This window comes from Bos javanicus, chromosome 8 (genome assembly GCF_032452875.1).
Source record: "Bos javanicus breed banteng chromosome 8, ARS-OSU_banteng_1.0, whole genome shotgun sequence".
NCBI lineage: Eukaryota > Metazoa > Chordata > Mammalia > Artiodactyla > Bovidae > Bos > Bos javanicus.
The window spans coordinates 62,510,126-62,526,784 of NC_083875.1; the positions used below are offsets into that span (position 1 = coordinate 62,510,126).

At 50.7% G+C, this 16,659-nt stretch overlaps 1 protein-coding gene across 1 annotated transcript in view; it reads right to left on the bottom strand.

The window, feature by feature from the left end:
- The window catches only part of SHB (SH2 domain containing adaptor protein B), a 135,484-nt gene that overhangs the window by 30,843 nt on the left and 87,982 nt on the right, over positions 1 to 16,659 (bottom strand). The gene's annotated exons all lie outside the window — the stretch shown is intronic.

Here is a 16,659-nt window from a genome sequence, read left to right on the forward strand (position 1 = left end):
CGTGTTTGGTCACTCTCGTGACTGCAGCAGGGTCTGGCAGGCTGTCCCTTCTAGACTCCTGTTCACGTGGGCCAGGCTTAGTTCACAGTTGGGGAAAACAGCACTGAGCAAAACAGAAATCCCCACTTCTGGAGTTCAGGGTCTGAGAGACAACAAGTAAAGTAAGTCAGATCCACAGCATACCGGCTGGGGCTAAGTGCTCAGGAGAAAAGGAAAGCAGGACAAGGCAGGCCTCTCAAAGCACAGCATCTGAACAAATGCCTGGAGGAAGGGGGCAGAGCAGCGTGGACGTCTGGGGGAAGGACATTCTGGGGAGAAGGAAGAACAGATTCAAGGCCCTTGACTTTAGGAATGGGCTGAGGGTGACTGAGAAACAACACAGCCCAGGGCAACTGGAGTGGATTGAACTGGGTGGGATTTGAGCCCCAGGGGAGTGGGAAGGAGCAGGACCACATGGTTGGGGGTTTTGTGGACCCTGAGAAGGACTTTGGTTTTATTCTGAGAAAAATGAAGAGCCATTCTGACTTCTGATGGGGAAAGCTTTCGACCTGGTACTCTTTAACAGGACTGCTGGGCTGAAAAGGGACAGAGAATGTGGGTCTATGGGAACTCTCCATAATTTCATCTCTATTTTGCTGTGAACCTAAGACTACTCTTAAAAAAACAAAAGTTTGTTAAAAAGAGAGAGAGAGTGAGATGGACGAGGAGCAAAGCCAAGCAGTGAGTAAACTCCTGTAGGACGGGCTGGCATTGGAGAGGTGGATGGAAGTGACTGAGAATCGGACTTGTATATGTCTTCAGAATGGAGGGAGAGAGAGACAGAGGGTCAAGGTCACTACTGGCTTTAGGCCTGAGCGTTGGAGGATGGGGCTGGCAAGTCCAGGTGAAGAAGGCTCACAGAAAACCCTAAGCTCTGTGAGAAAACACGACAGAGGCCAAGCCCCAACCTCCAGACGCCCACAGCCTACAATGCCAGGACTGGGGCAGAGTGAGGACCCACCTGGAGGCTCCCTGCCCTCTTCTCTGGCTACAGTTCTGTCCTGTGTCCAACCACGGGGACAGACAGCCAGGTGGCAATGACCTCAAGGCCCTTTTAGGGGACAGGTCCTGCGGTTGGATATCTGAGAAACAAACATCCTCCTCCATCCAGCTGATGAGCTGAGCTTTCACAGTGGTGATAAAGGGGTGATGTTCAGAGCAGGGGCCCCCACACACATGTCACCACGGGCCTTCCCCCGGCTTCCCAGTAGCCCAGCTCCCCAGTCAGAGCTTGCAGGGAGCCACACCAGCCCTCAGGGCAACCGATCAAATGGGGTACCGTCCTGGGAGGGGGTGTGAGAGAGAGGTAAAGCAAGTTCTGACCTGAGCCACCTAACTTGCAAAGCCCTGGATGGGTGACGTTGGGCAGGGGCAAGCACTGGGATCAGGTAGACAGATGAGGGTCTGGTCACCTTTCTAAAGAGCTGGGACTTGATCCTATGAGTGGGTTGAATCAAGGAATGCCATCCTTCAGACTGGGCTTTAAAGACCTCTCTGACTGCTGATGGAGAGAGGGTTGAAGGGTGACCCTGGAGGCAGAGAGATAGGGAAGGTGATGGAGGCTGAATCCCTCAGTGATGACAGGGACATTGGAGATGACTCCAACAGGACTTGACTACTCACGGGGCAAGTTGGGGAAGACTCCTGTGCAATACCGCACTGCGATGGAGATCGGGGCACAGTGGGAGGTGGGGTCAGGGAGAACGGGACCAGTGTGCACTTTCCCATGAAGCCTCCCGTCTGCTAACTTTCTGGTTTGGGGGAATGGAGAGAATGGAGACAGGGACAGTGCAGCAGGCCTCTGGCCCCAAGTGGTGAATGGTGCCCCAGGGGTAGCAGAGTGGGGGTGTGGGAAGGGGTAGGTGGGAGACAAGGTTCTAGGCTTAGTTCTGCCAGAGGCAGATAAGAGTGAGGGACTAGATGAACTGTAAGGCACTTTCACCCAGGACAATCTGGGTGCTCCACTGGCTAAATCGGAATCTGGGAATTTCTGCCAGTATAAAATCCTACTACACACCTCCTGGCCCAGAAGCTAAGAAGAGAGGCATGGAGCATGCAACATGATCATGGAAGGAACGCAGGTTCTCAAGACCAACAACCTGGCAACCTATCTAGTCTCAGGTCTCACCATGCCGCCCTCCAGGCTGTGTTCTTTGTGTGAATCATTAGAACTCTTGCCTTTCTCCTCATCCACCTGACTGACTCCACTTGTTCTTTAGGAGTCACCTCTTCCAGGAAGCCCTCCCTGGCTTCACCCCCTTCCCAGACTCACCTTGATCTCAGCCTCAGTTCAGTTCAGTAGCTCAGTTGTGTCTGACTATTTGTGACCCCATGGACTGCAACATGCCAGGCTTTCCTATGTATCACCAACTCCTGGAGCTTATTCAAACTCATGTCCATTGAGTCGGTGATGCCATCCAACCATCTCATCCTCTATCGACCCCTTCTCCGGCCTTCAATCTTTCCCGGCATCAGGGTCTTTTCCAATGAGTCAGTTCTTTGCATCAGGTGGCCAAAATATTGGAGGTTCAGCTTCAGCATCAGTGCTTCCAACGAATGTTCAGGACTGATTTCCTTTAGGATCAACTGGTTGGATCTCCTTGCAGCACAAGAGACTCTCAACAGTCTTCTCCAACACCACAGTTCAAAAGCATCAATTCTTTAGCGCTCAGCTTTCTTTATAGTCCAACTCTCACATCCATTTATGACTACTGGAAAAACCATAGCTTTGACTAGATGGACCTTTGTTGGCAAAGTAATGTCTCTGCTTTTTAATATGCTGTCTAGGTTGGTCATAGCTTTTCTTCCAAGGAAAAAGTGTCTTTTAATTTCATGTCTGCAGTGATTTGGGAGCCCAAGAAAATAAAGTCTCTCACTGCCATTGTTTCCCCATCTATTTGCCATAAAGTGATGGGACCGAATGCCGTGATCTTAGTTTTCTGATCTCAGCCTATGGTACCCTAATGGCCAGTTTCTTTGTTTGGCTCCCCATGAGCCCCTCAAGAGCAGGGGCTACACCATATTTTCCCCCATTCCCCCAGCCTTAGTACCTGACCACAACATAATAGGTGCTCAAAGAATGACTGAATGAAGAAACTTAATGAGCTGCTGTTTCATTTTACTGGGGGAAAATATCAGTTTTCATACCAGATAAATTGGATAAAACCTAATAACGTCCCAGTCAACACTGCCATTCCCCACTGAATTAATTTATACATTCGCTTGCAAGCTTAATAATATAGGCATATATTTTAGAGGGAACAGGTGGTGATGAATGACAGGCTTAATTAGGCAAATCATTCCACCTAAAATAAAAATATACAAACTCCAAGCGCAGTGATTCAGCAGCACAAGGGAAAAAAAAATGTTAAGAACAAAAGCTCCAAACACAACTGCTTTCATTCCTTCTAATTAAGTTTCTCTTTAATCTGCAATTTTAAAAGGCAATTCTTTTAATTTAGTGATTTTCTGTAAAAGATAAAGGAAGACACAGCCCTCAAAAGAATATCTGCATTTAGAGAAAAAATATACCACCCCTGTGAGTTGTTAGAATGACAATATCTAATTAATTCCACCTATAGGCAATTAGAAACGGAAGTCAGGGTTCTGCTGGAGGGAGGGGAGACTCAGGCGGGCAGGACCAGGCCTCTGGAGCCCTTCGTATTTGGTGCGATGACGGGACCAGAGCCCTGGTGGCAGTGGGAGAGGTGGTCCAGTTAACGGCTCCACCAGCCTCTGTCTCCAAGGCAGGTGAGGTGGCCCTTCATGATGCCCTAGATGTCCTTCCAAAGCTCTGATCTGATGAGATCTTTAAGACCCAGCTCAGATCTCCTGGGAGGCCTTTCCTCCACCCAGGTTAGCCTTTGCTGTTGGTGGTCCCCTCCTACTTGTATTATAGATTTTATATCAATTAGTCCTGAAGTTGGGTCAGTGTTAACAAGCACCCAACTAGCTCTAACCCTCACGACAACCCTGCCATCCTATGGGTGAAGGGAGGGGGTTACCATCTGGGTCTCAGAGCAAAGTGACAGGGACGGCCAGGCAGGCATTACATCTCCCTCATTTAGTCTTTGAAATGACCCCCAACTGTATGATGTCTAGAAGCTTCCAAGGTCTGGCACAAAAGCCTGCCTTCCACAAAACCTCCCCATCCCGCCTTCTGAGAACTTCCCTCCTCCAGTACAGCTCACAGCACTCCACCCTTCTCTTGTAGTTCAGCAAGCCCCCAGCCACTCCTCCCCTGGCAGCCCATGGGGTTCTCTGGGGGACAATACCTATGACTTATTTTCCTCTCCAATATCTTGTCAGCCCCTAAACTGAATACAGTGCTTGGCATAGAGGTGGTACTTAGTAAATGTTTGCTTAGATGAAATAAATATGTTCCTTCTAGATCTGGCTCCTTCCTGTTTATCATTCAGGGCTAGCCAAAGAGATCAGGTTCCCAAATTCCCATAAGCCTGTAAAGCACAGCTCTCTGGGTCCAGAAACCCTTGCTAGCTCCTAGGTCCCCAGGACAGGAAAGGACAGAGAACTCACTCTGGTGCTTGAGGCCCTTGGTGACTTGGTGACAACCCTTCTGGGTTTCACACCCACCCCTCGGCTCCAGTCACAAAGAATAGCTGGTCCCCCATCCCTCATCTCCCTGCTTCCAGGCCTCTGCTCTGCTGTGTCTGCCCTGGAGAATCCCTTTCTTCACTATCTCTGAGTGCAAAAATCCTAGCCATTTTTCAAAGTTCAGCTTTAATGCTGCCTCCTGGGGGCAACTTTTGTCAAGACCACCCAAGGTGGAAGGCTTCCCCTATGGCGCTAGTGGTAAAGAACTTGCCTGCCAATGAAGGAGACAAAAGCAACATGGGTTCGATCCCTGGGTGGGGAAGATCCCCTGGAGGAGGGCATGGCAACCCACTCCAGCATTCTTGCCTGGACAGTCCCATGGACAGAGGAGCCTGGTGTCACAAAGAGTCAGACAGGACTGAAGCAACGTACACGTACGCAGGCCCCGGGAGAAAGGAATGCCTTTCTCCTTTCCTGAACCCCGCCTCCCTGTCTAAGGCATTGTCTGACCCCACCCCAGTCCATATGATACATACATAGGTGTCTTCTCAGAACCAGATGGAGATGAGGCCTCATGCCTTAGCCTCTCCTGAAGTTCTCTGTGCCTGACACGCAGTCCATGGGCTGCAACAAGGCCAGAGGACAGAAGAACCGCAGCAGCTCAGCGTCATGGAGAGGGTATGGACTCTGCAGTTAGGAAGATCCAGCTTTGAATCTTGCCTCTGCCACTACTGTGTGACTTTGGGTAAGTTTTCAAACCTCTCTGAGCCTTAGCTGCCACTTCTATAAAACAGGGCTGACAAGGCCTATACCATAAAGGATTATGGAGGTGATTAGTAAGAGAGGACATACCAAAGCCCAGGCAGGGCCCCTGTACATGGTGGTCCCTTCTCCCCATGGCCACTCCACGCTCAGAGCAGCTCCTTCTCATTTACTCAGGAGGATTGAGTGCCTTGTATCAGAAACCACTTTCTCCAGCCTGCGCTGAAATTCTTAAGGTGGAGGCTCCAAGAAGACAAGACATGTTCTGTTTTTTTAAAGCTGAATTCCCAGTGCCTAGGATAGTGCCTGATGTCAATGCTTAGACTCTATTGAGTGAATGAATCTCCACCCAAATTTATGGTCAGCAGGTCCAAAAAAAAACCTCATTCATCAATCAAGAAAGGAAACTTAGGAGCTGGACTCCCTCCTCAAATCATTTTAAAATAGTTTTGAAAAATGACTTGACCTTTACTGAGCGCTTCCTGTTCACAGGCAGGCATATGTGAGGACCTGATGTGACATTCTCTGACCCTCACAACAAAATGAGGAGGTTGGTGGGATTTTATGTTTTTATGAACGGGGCTTGGACCGGGCAAGTAGACTGCCCAGCAGAGAGGAGCAGGCCATCATGCCAGGCAGGGGGCGCCAGCCCCCAGCCCCTGACGCTGTGCTTTGGGATGAAAGCCCGGGCAGCCTCCCCTCACCTAGGGGTGCTCTAGGAGTGCCTTTCTCTAGGCCAGGCAGGGAGAGAAGACTTGACAGCCTGCCAAACATCCCTGAGTCCTCCGGGCTGACCATGAGTATGGATGTTGGCCCCTAAGGATGATTCACAGGGAATTGGAAGGAAGTGAAGGGGACCTAGGGCCTTGGGTCCCCAGGTGGGGCCTGTGGATCAGTGGCTGCATCTTTTTGGCTGGCCTCCGGCCTCCCCAGTTCTCCAGCACAGGACAGAGTCCCTTACGCAGGGGCAACAAGGATTAGAGAACTGAAAACAAAACTCTGTGCACAGAGCTTTCAGGTGCTGAAGAGGCCTTTTAAGGCCCCATGAGGATGAGGAGGGAACAAATACGGGGCTGACAGGAGAGGCCTGACGGTGTTCCAGGTCTGGTGTTTGTTCATGGATATCCTATTACTTTGAAAACACAAGGGCAGAGAGACCAGAACGAAGGTGCACACAGCACCCTTTCCACACAGTCTAGGGTGCTGATTCCTGCACACTGCTGGCCTTGGCTCTGGCCGGTTTTTGGTAGAGGGCACAGGTGTGGAGTGGGGAGGGCAGGGGTGAAGAGGCATATAAGGGGCTGTAGCCCAGGCAGTCGTGAGCCCCCAAGAGGGGGCAAGGAGGGAGACCCTGCATTGATTTGGGGAGGTGGGGCCCCCATGACCAGAGTCTATGGGAGCTTTCATGACAATGCACAAGCGCTCCTACTTGACTAAAACTCTGTTCCCAACAATGGTCCTCCGCTGCTTCAACTTTCTAAACATATGTTCTGCATCATCTCGCTTGTTCCTCATAGACAAGCATTAGAATTTCCATCTTACAGGTGGAGAAACTAAGGCCCAGAGAGATGAAGCCCCCTTCTCCCCTGCAGTTCAAGAGCAGGCCTCACTCTCTCCTCTCCCCAGGGAGTGAAGGCTGTACCTGCAGATAGGTTGTGAGACAATGGGCAGCTCAGCACATGTTTGGCTGGCTCTTTTAGGATCACCAATAACAGGCCTCTGTGTTCCCCTCACAGGTACATGCAGGCCCCAGGACACCGTGCTGCCATATCTCAAGGGCAGTGCCTGAGAACAGAAGTTCCTTATTATAAGAGGGGGTAGTGGTGACTTCCCGAGAAGCAGGGCATGGGGAAGCCGGTGAGGTAGGCGCCTGGAAGCCGCCTGGGCTCCAGGAATGCCATCTGGGTTCCAGGAATGCTGTCCATGCATGTACACCCAAGCCTGGACTGGGGAAGGAGGGCCTGGCACGAGTGAGCATGCCTTTATCCTCCTAGTCTGCACCCCAAAAGGGAAACATGGATGTGGCTGCCCGGTGCAAAGACCCCACCCCGAGGGCTGCTGCTTGGCTGCAGGAAAAGTAGGGATAAATCCTGATGAAAATGACAAAATGACCTAAATGCAGAGGCCTTTACAGCTGCCAAAGCAAGCCATCTCCACCATCATAACTCATTTTAGAAATGAGAAATGACCAGCTGCGAAAGGGACTGTCCCATGTCAACAGCTAGACTTGAACTTGGAATCCTAGGGGCCTCTAACAAGTTCAGCACAAATCCTATCTACAGTGTAACAGGTTCTCAAAAACAGTAGTGATGATAAAGATACCAAAAGCCAGCGTCCACTGAACACGCACTGTGCCCCCGACTTCTGGCACCAATTCAAATTACCACCTGGTTTTACAGATGACGAAACAGGCCGTTTGACCCAGGTCACCCTGCTAGCAAGTGACAGCCCAGGGGCTTAAATCTAGACCCTGCAGCTCTGCTAGCTCTGGGCTGGGCTCCCTGTCAGATGGAGAATGCCCACTCAGATCTAATGCAGTGTGTCTCCTAACACTTTCACCTGCAGACACCCAGAGACACTTAGAATCAGTCCTGGGGCCTGGGAGAGGGACTTCCCCCATCCACAAGCCTCAGAGGATGTGCAGGAAGCAGGCTGGGTACGTGTAGAAACGAGTCTTCCCTCCCAGGAACCCCCAAACCTCAACCCAGCTGCTCATTATGTTTCTGCTGCTGCCTATCCATAGATGGAATTACAGGAGAGGAACGACAGAAGGGGACAGGTGCCTGGCTCTCAGGGCCCTGCTTGCCACCTACTGACACACCAGTCTACCCACCCACAACCTGGCAGGCAGATTCGCGGGCCAATCCTCCAACATTCAGGGACACACTCTCGGCTTCTAGTTCAGACCAAGGGCAGCAACCACAGCCATCACCAGCCACTCACAAATGCCCCTATTTTGTGCAGGCCCCTCTTCCTCATTTGAAGAGAAGACAGGTGTACAGCTTGAAAAAGTGATGTGAAAACATACCATCTCTGTCTGAGCAGGCTGTGTGATACCCCTCAAGAGAACTTGGGGTTGGTTTTCCTGAGACCTAATTTACTCAATAATTTAATAAATACTTGTGTGTTCGTTACCTGCCAGGCACTGATCTAAGGTGGGGACCTATGTGTCAACAAGGCCCGCCGAGTCTCTGACCTCACAGAACTTAAAACCTCTATCTACATGAAGACCTCTGTCTTGCCAAGCAGAAGAGAGAGCAAAGACATTCTACTAAACCTTTGGGGTTTTTTCCACACAGGAGACAAAGGCACTCGAAGAAGAAACATTTCTATCAACATAATTAGCAGGCAAGCCAAAGCTATGAAACACCAGTGTTTTTCTTTTCTTTTTTTTTTTTTTAAGGTTACTAAATGAATTCATTCATATGTCAAACAGAAAAACCAACTGGAAAAACCTGTCCCTCGGTAACATATCAGCCAAAGGAAGTGAGTGATCCCAGTTCTCTGTTTAAACCCTCCCCCTCCTCTCTGCAGACCTGCTGTTCACACGTGTTAAACATTAATTACAACTGTTACTCATTACATAGCATAAAGCTCGGAGTACCAACACAATTGTTAATTTCCTCCCAGGCCCAAGGCATTCTGGGAAGCTGAGCAGGGGGCAGGAAGCATTGCTGGAGCCCCACTGGGGCCAATGGTGAGGAGGTGGCATGCGCAGGGTGCACCAGGTGAGGGTGGCAGATTCCCCGTGGACTCTTCTGCCGAGGCTGAGCCTGTTTATTCTAAGCACATGAGCATGAGTCACAGCCTTGGTGGGAATAGCGAGCCTGGAGCAGGCGCTGACGCAATCACTGTCACCACCACCACCTTCGGAGCTCTTGTGCTTCACGGTGACAAGTTACCAGCCCAGTACAGAGTGGGTGCAGCGGCTTCTGCCTTAAGAAAAGCCACCTCACCCCAGCACAGGTAAAGGGAAGGTTCAGACCTGCTCGTGACATACTCACAATGTCAATGCAGCAGTGGGGAGAGCGCCTGACTCGACTTCATTAGCTGCGTGGACAGGCTGCTCACCGTCTCTGAGCCCGAATGGTGCCATCTGTGTGATGACAGTGAAACCACACCATCCCTTCCCTTGCAGGACTTCATAGGGTTAACCCACGCCAGCCTCGTAACCGGGGCTCACTGTCTATTAACTTCCTGCCCCTCCTCCATCACCCCCTTACCTTCATGAGATTATCTTAAATTAGCCAACTGAGCTGGCTTAGGGATGACTCACAGATGTTTAGGAAATAGACATACCTGGGACCTTACTTTCCCCTTCCTCTGCCCTTTGAGCCTCACTTGATGAGGCTGGGAAAATGTCAAAACTCAAGAGGGTGCCTGCCAAAGGGGTGACCGACACAGCAATAGCACCCCTTCAGCTGACAGTGACAAGGGAGTACCTGGCTGTTCCAGAATAAACCAGTGCACATCCACAGAGGATGTGGAGGGAGCACAGAGGGGCCCCAGCCCAAACTGGGACGGGGGTGGGGAAGGGAGTCATGTCAAGGGAGGCTTCCTGGGGGAGGTGGCACTGACACACCAAGCCAAGCTGTGATACCCCTTTCCTACCTCCTCCCTGAGCCCAGCGCCTAACATATAGTAAGTACCGAGTGTGCTGTAGGTTCTCAAAGTGGGGTCCCCAGATCAGCAGCCTCAGCAACACCTGGGATCCTGTTTGAGAGGCAGATTCTCCAGCCTCATCCCTGGAACCTACTGGATCAGGAGCTCTGGGGGTGGGACCCTGTAATCTGTTTGACGCTTCTTGCCGGTGACTCTGCCACATGCTCTGAGCAAACCAACCAACGAACGAACATGTCACAGCTAGAATCGAGAGGGGTTTGGGGGAGACTGGCAGTGGGGACCCTCTCATACCTGGGGACCAGTGGTCTAGTCCTCAGGAGGGACTGAATAAAGGATGGAAGAACTGGGTGGTTCACGGTGAGAACTGTTGCTGGAATCGAGAAGGGAGTATCTCCTACAGAAGTGTTGTTTTCCACACTATCCATACCTCTCATTGCCTGCAGTAACTGGGAATGAATTTCATAAATGGGCCCTCTGTGCCCCCAAAGTAGCTTTTTATGCAGTACTGTTTTAATATATAAAATTAAATTTTACTGAATACAGCAAGCCTTCCCTGAGCACCAGTAACCATTCTCTCAGGCATGACCCTTTAGAGTTTATGAAGTCTTTTCAGCCAATCTTCTCCCTTGATCACCACAGAGATCCAGCGTGATAGTTTGTGACAATCCCTGTTTTACAGACAGGAAAACCGAAGCTCAGGAGGCTGAGAGCCTGTCTGAGATCCCACAGCTGGTGAGTGGTGGAGCTGGCATGTAAACTTGGGATTGTCTGACTCCTACTACTGTCCCAGTGGCTCCTGACACCAAGACACTGTGTTGAGCTTTCAAGGGCAGAGAAATTGGCCAAGGAGCTTAGTAAGGAAGACAGATAAGTACTCAAAATAAGTATATTCAGCATTGAGTCATGTCTGTCTTCTCTTTTCGCTAGAAGGCAGGCCCGTTGCTGGCTGAAACCAGGACATTGCTTTAACAGTAACTTCAATGGGGACAAATCTCCAGACAGTGAGTTAAAAACAAAATGCCTCTGTTTCTCTGAAAGATCTTTTTTTTTTTATTTGACTGTGCCAGGTCTTAGCTGCAGCACGTGGATCTTTGATTTTCATTGTGGCATGCAAAATCTTTAGTTGTGGCAAATGGGATCTAGCTCCCTGACCAGGGATCAAACTGGGGCCCCCTGAATTGGGAGCAGGAAGTTTTACCCACTGGACCACCATGGTAGTCCCTCTCTGAAATATCTTAAGGGTGCCCTTCACGCACTCTCTTGCTGCCCAGCACCTTTAGTAAGCACTCTGATCACTTGCTTCTTCTCGGAGGCAATGGCAATCATTAAAAAAGTAGCTTTTAACTGAACCCACTGAATTAAAAAGAAATGTTGATCCATCCTCTGTGTATGGCCCAATTGGCTCTGCCATGAGGTCTCCAGCAGTTCCTGTTCCGTCCCTGGGCCTCAGTTTCCTTGGCTGGACAAGGAGTGGGATGCCGTGGTGTGGGGACCCCTCCCTGTGCAGAGCGGGGGCAGAGGATGACCAACCCATGGGATGGCTCTGGTCATCCCCGTGCAGTCACGAACCTTCTAGAACTTGGGCTGTCACAGGCTCCTCAGCTGGAACCATTTCGAGTGGAAACCTACACCCCAGGCACATATCCTACTCGCTGTAGACACAAGGAGAAATTGGTGATGTTGCCAACAAGGTCATATAGTCAAAGCTATGATTTTTCCAGTAGTCATAAATGAATGTGAGAGTTGGACCATTAAAGAAAGCTGAGCGCTAAAGAATTGATGCTTTTGAACTGTGGTGTTGGAGAAGACACTTGAGCGTCCCTTGGACAGCAAGGAGATCAAACCACTCAATCCTAAAGGAAATCAGTCTTGAATATTCATTGGAAGGACTGATGCTGAAGCTGAAACTCCAAAACTTTGGCCACCTGACGCGAAGAACTGACTCATTTGAAAAAACCCTGATGCTGGGAAAGATTGAAGGTAGGAGGAGAAGGGGACGACAGAGGATGAAATGGTTGGATGGCATCACCAACTTGATGGACGTGAGTTTGAGCAAACTCCAGGAGATGGTTAAGGACAGGGAAGCCTGGTGTGCTGCAGTCCATGGGGTTGGAAAGAGTGGGACACAACTGAGCGACTGAACAACAACCCAGGGGCTCTGGGAGGATGAGGGCTCTAGCACATTACATGCAGTATCTTGCGTGGTGTCAGAGAATTGAGACATCAACAGGGTAAGGGCTTGGATTCTAAGTGGGACTTTATAGGTTCAAATTCTGGCTCTGCAGCTGACTAGCTATAGGATCCTGGGCAACTGTTTCTTCTCTTTGGACTTCAATTTCTGTATCTGTAAAGGGACAAAACTAAGATCCCAGGAGGTGGTTGGGAGGATGAAATGAGATAATACACGCAAAAGTGTTCTGTAAATACCAGCACTACCAGTACAGTGCTCTGTAAGCCTCACCAGGACCCTCTGCAGCAGACACGTTTCCCCAGAGAGAGCACGGAGGCCCCAGGAGAGGTTCTATCCCTGTCCTTCCAGGGGCCCCCACAGATGTGGAGACTCCACATCCATGCCCCTCCCGCCCCCCAGAGCCCAAGTCTGCTTCTCTAGGTTACCCACCCAGTCCTCAGCCCTCTCCCCGTGTGGCCACCTCCTGGGTAGGCTCTGTCCATCTTACAAAGCCCAGGGGCTGGTCAGACCATCTGCACCAAGCTGTGCCACCCGAGACAGCATGGAATCACTCAGGGTACTTCTCTTGCCCCACGCTGGGCAGGGAGTTGCATCAGTGAGGGGTTGGACCTGCTGCCTATAAAGTCTCTGGGGGGTGAGTCAAAGCAGCGGGGGGAACCGAGTCCAGCCAGCTCTGAAGGCAGGGGAGTCTGCTGGGTGGGCAGGGGGCTGACAGCCTGATTGTAAAACTGATAAGGCATCCGTTTTGGAGGTTGGGATCAACCCCCAACCTCAGGCCAGGCATGTATGCTGAGACTCCGGTGCTGGGTGCATGGGGGCAGGGATCCTGGCTGAGGCTATCAGCAGCTTCCCATAGGGAGGGCAGGCAGGAAACCTCCTTCACCTGCTACAGAACTCTGAGCGAAGGGAAGACTATCATTCCCAGGAAGTGAGGACCACCTCAAACCCTGCAATAGCTGTTTTCATGACAACCAGGAAGTGATAATCGAGACTTCCCGAAAGGCTGCCCTGGCTGAGAAGGCCACCTTCTGTGGGAAATGCCGAAGCACCCCTTACAAGAGCCTCCTTTCATGACTGCAATGCAGGACAGTACTGTGAAGGGCAGAAAGCACTTTTGCTTCATAGACTGAATCACAGAGGTAGTTCAAAGGGCTCCCCTTCCCTCAGCCTCCGGCCAGCATGCTGGGGTCCTGATGAAATGAAGCATGGAAGGAGCCTTGAAGTGGGGGGTTGCAGGCAAAGCCCTCCTGATACCAATGCGGCCTCACTCAAGCTTCTGCTGGCCAATTTCAGTGACAGGAAGCTCATGATACACTTTCAGGTGTATCTGAAATTCTTACCACTCACCGGGACCGTATATCCCTATGGCTCCTCCTTGGTAGGCCCACCTCTGCCCTTTGGGGGTGCCCATACTGTACACCTTTGGAAATCTGAAAACACTGCCCGGGTTCCTTCATGCAAGCTAAACAGGCAGAATCAGAATATAAGGGATGGAAAGAGATGATGACAGTTTTGCCCAGTGGATTTTTAGCCCAGTTGCAGATCCTGTCCCCAGGCTCCTGGGGCCCATCACAGCACCCAAGGGCCCAGAGAACTGGGCGGGGCACTTCAAACAGGGGTTGTGAAAAGGAGGACGAGGCCCAGCTCAGCACTGCCTTGCTCCCTGACACCACCAATGACGTGCTAAAGCATGTGCTGCACACTCTACTCATTCAGGCAGGAGGTGGGAGCCACCTTTGTTCCTGAGCAGCCACCCTTCCTGGTTTAGAAATGGGACTCTGGCAGCACTTCAGCAACCCAGTAGAGCTGTTTCCACTCGTTCTGGTTACCCGAGAGGTGGTGCATCCACTTCACTCCACCTACACGGTGGGCTAGGAAACAGGAGGGTGCTCCTCACCTGACAACTTCTGTCTAGATGTGGGGAGGGGATCTGGTCAAAGACTCAAGACTGGTGCTCACAGCATCCCTTCAGCCAAGGGAAACGACTTCCTTCTATGCCCCAGAAATCAGAACTGAGCCAAAAGCTTCTTGGGGAAAGCACAATCAGTATCCAGGGCTTCCCTGGGGGCTAAGCAGTAAATCCACCTGCAATGCAGGAGATTCGATCCCTGGGTCGAATCCTGGGTCGGGAAGATCCCCTGGAGCAGGGCATGGCAACTCACTCCAGTATTCTTGCCTGGAGAAGCCCATGGACAGAGGAGTCTGGTGGGCTACAGTCCATGGGGTCTCAAAGAGTCAGACATGACTGAGTGCCTTAGCACACACCCACAATGAGTATCCACTCCAGAGCAGGACACACAGTTGATGAGGTAAGTGACTTGATGAGACACAGGTGGGGACAGGATTCTGCATCTGCCTCCTAACAGCAGCCTAAGAAGTTGACCTACAATGACACATGTGATAGCAACTCAGCAACAGAAAACCAAATCCAGAATGGAGACCCGTGGCCCAGAAACTTATGTGGGGACCAGTTCTGATCCTTTGTGAAATGTATAGTAGTTCTAAAACCAGCTTTGGGCAGAATTGGGCAAGTTCTGGCCTGAGAGCCTTCTGAAGAGATGATGTCATGTGGGGTAAGTGCTTTTCATTTTAACAAGCCTGAGAATCCCCTGGGGGTCTTTTGAAACTTATTGACTCTGCAGGTCTGGGGGCTTCCCTGATGACTCAGATGGTAAAGAATGTGCTTCCAAAACAGGAGACCCAGGTTTGATCCCTGGGTTGGGAAGGCCTCCTGGAGAAGTGAATGGCTACCTACTGCAGTATTCTTTCTTGGAGAATCCCATGTACAGAGGAACCTAGCAGCTACAGTCCATGAGGTTGCAAAGAGTCAGACATGACTGAGCGACTAACACTTTCACTTTCTGCAGGTCTGGTCTGGGGCCTGAGACTCTGCATTTCTCACCAGTTCCCAGGTGATGTGATGCTGCTGGTCCAGGGACCACATTTTGAGCAGTAAAGCACCAGACTAGACCAAAACATCAGAGGTAACATGACCTGCAAGGTGGTCAGTCCAGGAGAGGGTGAGATGCCACAGCTGCCTGCAGTGTCGTCTCTTGCCATGGCCCCTTGGTGTCTAGAACAGTTGTTACATGAAACGTTTAGCCCTTTAATCAAACTGGTGTTTGCGAAGAGCCACCTCTGGAACAGCATCAGTCCCATTCTAGCTTCTCCCACACCCGGGATCAACCACGCCAGGGGACAGTCCTTGGCTTTCACTGTGCCCAGAGTAGGAAAGGCTGTGAAATGCACTGGAGAGATGTGAGGTGACCAAAGACCTTTCAGTTACCCAATTACTCTCAGCCCTGGCTTTTGGCTGGCACACACCACCTGCCAGACGGGCCCAGCACCCATAGCACTGACTATATGGTGAAAGAACTGCCCCACCAGGGTCACGAGCAGGAAGCTCTGCAGGCCTAGAGAGGCAGCAAGGAAGCCCGTGGGATGCGTGGATGTGCCAGGAGGGCTCAGAGTGATGGCAAAGGAAGTGCAAGACTTTCCCAGATAGGACACAGCTGGGAAGGGCACTTAGCAGAAGGCAGAGATTGCACAGAGTGCTATATCCAGGGAACTGAGCCATACATGCTAGAGTAGTCAGAACCTCAACTGAGGGAATCAAGACAAGTGGAGGGCAGAAGCCTCACTTCTGAACCCCAGAAAGGGAGGAAGGGTCCAGTTGTGCTTGAAAATGGGAGATTCTAAACAAAATGAATGTTAAGAATAAAAACTCTTCCTTTATGACCTTCAATGTGATAAGAGTTAGTCACTCCATGTTTCTTTGTTCATATGCCAAAACTCTTAGAAGCATAGAAATTTTTTGCATCTGACTTTCCCCTTTTAACATTAAACATAAGCATTTTCTGAGGCTGCTATACATAATATACTCTTTGTCAACGTCACTTTGTAGTGGCTGCTCAATATTCCATTTAATCAATGCCCAATGCCGAACATCCAGGTTGTTCCCCATCTCTCATGATCATCATGCCTTTTTCTGTGCTTTCGATCATAAGTTTGGATCCTAAGGACTGAGATTAGGACCAAAGGGTGTGAACATAGCTGAAGACAGGTGACACATATGACATACTGCTTTTCAGAAGGCTGTGGGAGCAGAGAGGCACCTGAATCATTCAAGGGGCTCCGGGCCAGGGGCGAGGTCAGCCCCTGAGGTCAGGACGTGCCCACAGCCTGTGCTCTGTGAACGGGCTTGTGCTGAATGAAGCTGGAACAGGAAATGCAGTGGCCCTGGATGTATGCAGGCCGTCGTAGCTGCACGACAGACTGATTTTCTTCTAGTCTTTAAAATTTCCTTCCAAATTCTTGGCTTCAGTGAACTAGAGCATTACCAACAGGACCAAGACAGAGTCAGACAATGAGATCATCTGGGCTGTCTAGATCCTGGCCTCCAGGATCTTCCTCATCTTTAAAGGGCCCAGCTGCACTAGAAACCCTGTGGCTTACCTGAGCAGGCAGGGACCCATGCACTTACTCCCTTT